The sequence below is a fragment of the Petromyzon marinus genome, chromosome 24, assembly GCF_048934315.1.
Source record: "Petromyzon marinus isolate PM22_M1 ecotype Great Lakes invasive population chromosome 24, UKy_Petmar_22M1.pri1.0, whole genome shotgun sequence".
NCBI lineage: Eukaryota > Metazoa > Chordata > Hyperoartia > Petromyzontiformes > Petromyzontidae > Petromyzon > Petromyzon marinus.
The window spans coordinates 8506863-8513113 of record NC_133690.1 but is presented as its reverse complement, the minus strand read 5'-3'; positions in this window follow the sequence as shown (position 1 = coordinate 8513113).

Here is a 6251-nt window from a genome sequence, read left to right as displayed (position 1 = left end):
GTTATAAATTAATTTGCATTTTAATGAGGGAAATAAGTATTTGACCCCCTCTGCAAAACATGACTCAGTACTTGGTTGCAAAACCCTTGTTGGCAATCACAGAGATCAGACGTTTCTTGTAGTTGGCCACCAGTTTTGCACACATCTCAGGAGGGATTTTGTCCCACTCATTTTTGCAGATTTTCTCCAAGTCATTAAGGTTTCGAGGCTGACGTTTGGCAACTCGAACCTTCAGCTCCCTCCAAAGATTTTCTATGGGATCAAGGTCTGGAGACTGGCTAGGCCACTCCAGGACCTTAATGTGCTTCTTTTTGAGCCACTCCTTTGTCGCCTTGGCCGTGTGTTTTGAGTCATTGTCATGCTGGAATACCCATCCACGACCCATTTTCAATGCCCTGGCTGAGGGAAGGAGGTTCTCACCCAAGATTTGACGGTACATGGTGCCGTCCATCGTCCCTTTGATGCGGTGAAGTTATCCTGTTCCGTTAGCAGAAAAACACCCCCAAAACATAATGTTTCCACCTGCATGTTTGACGGTGGGGATGGTGTTCTTGGGGTCATAGGCAGCATTCCTCCTCCTCCAAACACGGCGAGTTGAGTTGATGCCAAAGAGCTCCATTATGGTCTCATCTGACCACAACACCTTCACCCAGTTGTCCTCTGAATCATTCAGATGTTCATTGGCAAACTTCAAACGAGCATGTATATGTGCTTTCTTGAGCAGGGGGACCTTGCGGGCGCTGCAGGATTTCAGTCCTTCACGGCGTAGTGTGTTACCAATTGTTTTCTTGGTGACGATGGTCCCAGCTGCCTTGAGATCATTGACAAGATCCTCCCGTGTAGTTCTGGGCCGATTCCTCACCGTTCTCATGATCATTGCAACTCCACGAGGTGAGATCTTGCATGGAGCCCCAGGCCGAGGGAGATTGAGAGTTATTTTGTGTTTCTTCCATTTGCGAATAATCGCACCAACTGTTGTCACCTTCTCACCAAGCTGCTTGGCAATGGTCTTGTAGCACATTCCAGCCTTGTGTAGGTCTACAATCTTGTCCCTGACATCCTTGGAGAGCTTTTTGGTCTTGGCCATGGTGGAGAGTTTGGAATCTGATTGATTGATTGCTTCTGTGGACAGGTGTCTTTTATACAGGTAACAAGCTGAGATTAGGAGCACTCCCTTTAAGAGTGTACTCCGAATCTCAGCTCGTTACCTGTATAAAAGACACCTGGGATCTAGAAATCTTTCTGATTGAGAGGGGGTCAAATACTTATTTCCCTCATTAAAATGCAAATCAATTTATAACATTTTTGACATGCGTTTTTCTGTTTTTTCTTGTTGTTATTCTGTCTCTCACTGTTCAAGTAAACCTACCATTAAAATTATAGACTGATCATTTCTTTGTCAGTGGGCAAACGTACAAAATCAGCAGGGGATCAAATACTTTTTTCCCTCACTGTAAATTTGCGTGTCCTGTCAGGTCAAGTCAGTCACTTTTTTTTTTATAAATCTGTGGCGTCTTTCTCCGAAACGTCTTGCCATGCCAGTGCGCCATTACGATAGACATACACACGAAAATAAAACAGCAAGATGACCTGAACCCCGCCCCCCCCCCCCCCCCAAGGTCAACTTGGCCTGAAAAATGAATGGAATCTTTGGAGAAAGAAATAAAGTAGCCTGGCGTGATGCTCACACCCACCGCCTCCTTGTTATTCTGTGCAGGTCTCCATTTGATAGACGCTCGTTACATCAGAACAACCGAGGTGACTGTGTGTGTGTCGTTGTGTGTGGCGGTGTAGCGGTTAGCGCGCAGCACTACAATCCTGCCAACTCGAGTTCGTATTCCCGCTCAATGCAAACACCAGCGACGATTATCCGAACCGGTTTTGGGCCTTCGCTAGGTCGACTCAGCCCTCAAATGAGTAGCTGGTGCGTTGTATAAGACAGGGGGGTGGGTGGCCAACACCACGCCCGGTTGCCTTTGTCTCCCGAGTGGCGATGTTTACACACTCATTTGAGGCTGAGTCGACCTTGGAGAGGCCCGGTTCAGACAATCGTCACTGCTGTTGGTGGCCGTGAGCGGGAATCCAACTCGGGCCGCTGGGTTTGTAGCTCAGCGCATTAACCACTGCCTTCGCACGCACGTATAACACGCGCGCACACACACACACAATATGAACACATGCTCTATGCATTACAAACACATGAGAAGAAAGTTTCATAGATATTTAATGGGCACAATAAAACGACGTTTTGTGTAATTATAGCCCATTACCTCCTCAATCAAGTGGGGCAGCGAAACGTTTCGTACATTTTCACAGTTTCGCAGCAAAGCCTTGCAAATTAACAGCAGCATTTGCTGCGAACAATGAAGTTTGAGCAATTGCTTGGGTTTTAAGAAATGACAGCGTTTAAATGTTTTGGTAAGCGTTTGTTGTTGTTGTTGTGTTCTGATGATAATCGTCGTCATTATAGCCATTCGCCGAATGGCAAATGGATGGTTTCGCCCCAGCTTGCGCGTGCATGCATCGCATGCATCGCATGCACGCGCATGTACCAGCAGATATGTACAGCAGCCACAGTCGATTCAGAGTGATCAGTCGTGTCAATCGTGGTTTGAGGGGCTCTCTAGAGCGTCCTCTGGTGGAGAACCTTCAACCGGCAGTGGCGTGAGCAATGAATTGCAGGGCTGCACCTGAACCTTTCGGTTGGCTTCGTACGGTGAGGAAGGAGTTCAGCACACATACCCAGGGCCGGATTAAGTAAGGCGTGGGGGCTTTAGGGGCTACAGCCCAGGGGCCTCCGCCAGCTGGAGAGCCTCCAGAGATTAAGTGAAAAGTGATTTCATTTGTGAATGCTGAACTTTATTTGCTGTTAGCCTTGTAAAAAAAAAACATTTATTTTCTTTAACTTTGTTTCCCTTTTGAAAATATTACTGGGGGCCTCACAGTACCTGTAGCCCAGAGGCCTACACAATATTAATCCAGCCCTGTACATATCTACCACCTTTGAGGCTGCCATTGTGTAATGGTTAGCACGATGCATTTTCATTCTCGTGGTCGCTGGTTGAATTGATCTCGTAGCGCGGCATTCGAGATGTTGGAAAAAGTTTATTAAATTCTCCACGCCCCCTTGCACTCGACCTCTGTCCATAAAGCAGTTTTAATGGGTTCACCATAAACTTGATTTGAAGCTTTCGTGACTGCGGGAATTACTCTTTGATTCTTTCGGTAAAGTCACGCAGAAAAAAATAAATTAAATAATACCATACGACGATTCGATTGCAACACAAGCAATCATCATCAGGTACAAATGAAAGAGAAAATAAACCTAGTAAACTTATAAATATAATGCAATACAACACAGAGAGTGGGCTAACCATAGTTAGTCGATAACCATAGTTAGTCGATAACCATAGTAAGTCGATCAGCAGGCGGTGTGTGTGATGGTGGGGTAGTTGAATGGGAACGGTAGTGTAGCGGTTAGCGCACTGCAATACGAACCTGGCGACACGAGTTCGATTCCCGTTCAGTGACGATTTTCTGAACCGGTGCTGGACCTCCCCTAGGTCGACTTGGCCTCAAATGAGTACCTGGTGCGGTGTGTAAACATCGCCACTGGGGAGACAAAGGCGACCGGGCGTGGTGCTGGCCACCCACCCCCTCTTGTGCCGTGCAGGCCTTCATAGGTGCTCGCTAACAGCACTTGCCCCAACAGGCTGTTAAGGCTACACGGGGGATCTTTGGGGTAAGTAAATGAGGGTACTCACACCTCTTGCAAGATATCTGGTCAGCTTGAAAAAGTAGGCCAAAATACCCTCTAGAGAGACACAATAAATATCACTTATTGGAGGCCCTTCCACCAGCCATGGCGTGATCTCGTCATTGCAGGGCTGCGCCTTTATCTGTACATCTAAGGAGCGATGGATGTCACTTGTGGTGGAAAATCCAATTTCCCTCTGAAGGTGGCTAGTGTATGCGCAGGATAACCGTTGCTGATGTCTGATGATAGTGGTATGTATTTTATTCGCCCCAAATTTGCTGCAGTAAATCCTTCACTGGGCTTTGAAATCACGACCTCTGTGAGTTTGAGCGCTGAAACGATTGCTTGCTACAGCAATCAGCGTTCTCTTTTAACCATGTGGCATTCTTTGGAGAGGGGAAAAAAGTGACTTTGGCAACTGCAGTTATATCGAGACAATTATTGTCACTGCACTGGTTTAATTTTTGGAATCTGTCAAATGTGCGTCTATAGAGCCATGAGAGTGACATGAAATGGCCCCCACGTAAATTATGTTGCGGGTTGTTAAATGCTTACTCATAACAGATGATGGTGACGGTGCTGGCGGTGGTGACGAACACCTGCAGTTCAGCACTCTGGAGACGAGGATTGGTGGGTCACGCAAACACGAAGTCATACCCTTTCTTGCCAGTTGAAGGTGGTGCAGCAAATGTTGACTCCATCTGTTCCTTCTGTATGGGATATCATGTTTCTCCCTCGCATGCTTTTTGGTTTTCTCCGGGTGCTCCGGTCTCCTCCCACATGTATAAACACTCAATTGGCCGATAACTTCTTTATATATAGAGGGCAGCAGAGCTTGGACTATTGTCGGCGCCGGCTGGCTGCTGCCTTTCGGCTTGTCTGTGGTGCCTCCTCAACCCTCTTGGTCGATATGTCTCTCTTCGGGAGTCAGTGAATACTGTGCGACACGTTACAAGTTGACATAATACCCACATATACACTCGAGCGATTTGCCGCATAAATGGTCGGTGGATCTGCCAAGGAATAGAAACATCAACTGCATGTAAACTATTGTTATGTTTGTTGTGACCCTCTGACCCGCGTCTACTGGACATCTGTGAAAAAGAGCTTCATAGCTCATGGGATTCTTCTAATCTTAATTAAATATTCTGCTTCTGATATCGTACGATCGTCTCGTCCATTTGACTAAATATCGCTATGTCATGATTATTGCGATCGAAACGTCGTGATTTGTTTTATTTTTTTGTATTTCTTCCTACCGAAAGAACCAAAGAGTATAGAATATGATTATTGTTGCTCAAGTAATATATATTTTAATCCCTAACAAAATAACCATGACATAACGTGAGCACAATTAATATGTTCTTTAAAAAAAAATCTATCACGGATTACGTTCGCGGTTAGCAAAAAAAATTGGAGAATAATTAACGGAATGCTCGTAATGATTGTGTGGTAGCCTAATTGGTTAATTTTTCTGGTATAACTGACAGCATGTGTGCTTATCAGCCTTATAGATTGCACAGCTGCAATGATTGTAAGACTCATCATGACAAGCCTGAGTTGAGTGAACTGAGGTCGAAAAATGTTTACGTGATCTTTAGTCAACCCCAGATCAGGGTGCCGCGGTGGCTAGGAGATGTTAACTACCTCGCCTGTTTACAGGAGGTCGTGGGTTCAATCCCGACCCTGGTGAGATGTTAACTACCTCGCCTGGTTACAGGAGGTCGTGGGTTCAATCCCGACCCTGGTGAGATGTTAACTACCTCGCTTGGTATACAGGAGGTCGTGGGTTTGATTCCAACCCTGACGCCTGCTGTATATTTGGAGTTTACATGTCGCTCTCCCCGTGGTTGCGTGTATTTTTCTCAGAGTCCTTTGGCTTTTCCCTCCAATTTAGAAACGTGCATTTAGAGCATTTGGCTACTATAAATAAATGTCCACGTGATAAGCCACTTCGTTGAACTATCATTGTGGCCACGTTGCTTCTGAAAAAGAGCCGTATAGCTCAGTGGACCTTTTCTGGTAAAATAAAATAGTTTCATAGTTGTATACATTGAAGGCCACAACTGTCCGATTGTGAGATGGGAGCTCTGAAAGTGGCACCAGACACCCTCATTTACGTAACTCTGTGCCGCATACAAAATACATGATTCAAACCATGACATGTGTTTGTTTTTTTTCAAAGTGTTATTTTAAATAAACAATGCAGTCTTTAACGTGTGCTGCATGGGACTCCTGAGCCAAAGTTTAATTTAAAGGCATTTTGATGCGTTGGCTTTCAGATTCTCATTACACGCACTCAATGGATTGGTTTTTACTCAATAAATTATATCCTTGGCATCGAACTCATGCACTTTAAATGGATGCCCCATGTCCCATTGTTCTTCATGGCATCTTGCGATGCGGTTGCATTCACACGCGATATCAATCCAAATTGTGTTGTGTATCCCAGGCGAGGTATCAACCCAAGCCAAATAAATGTTTCAGTGCACCT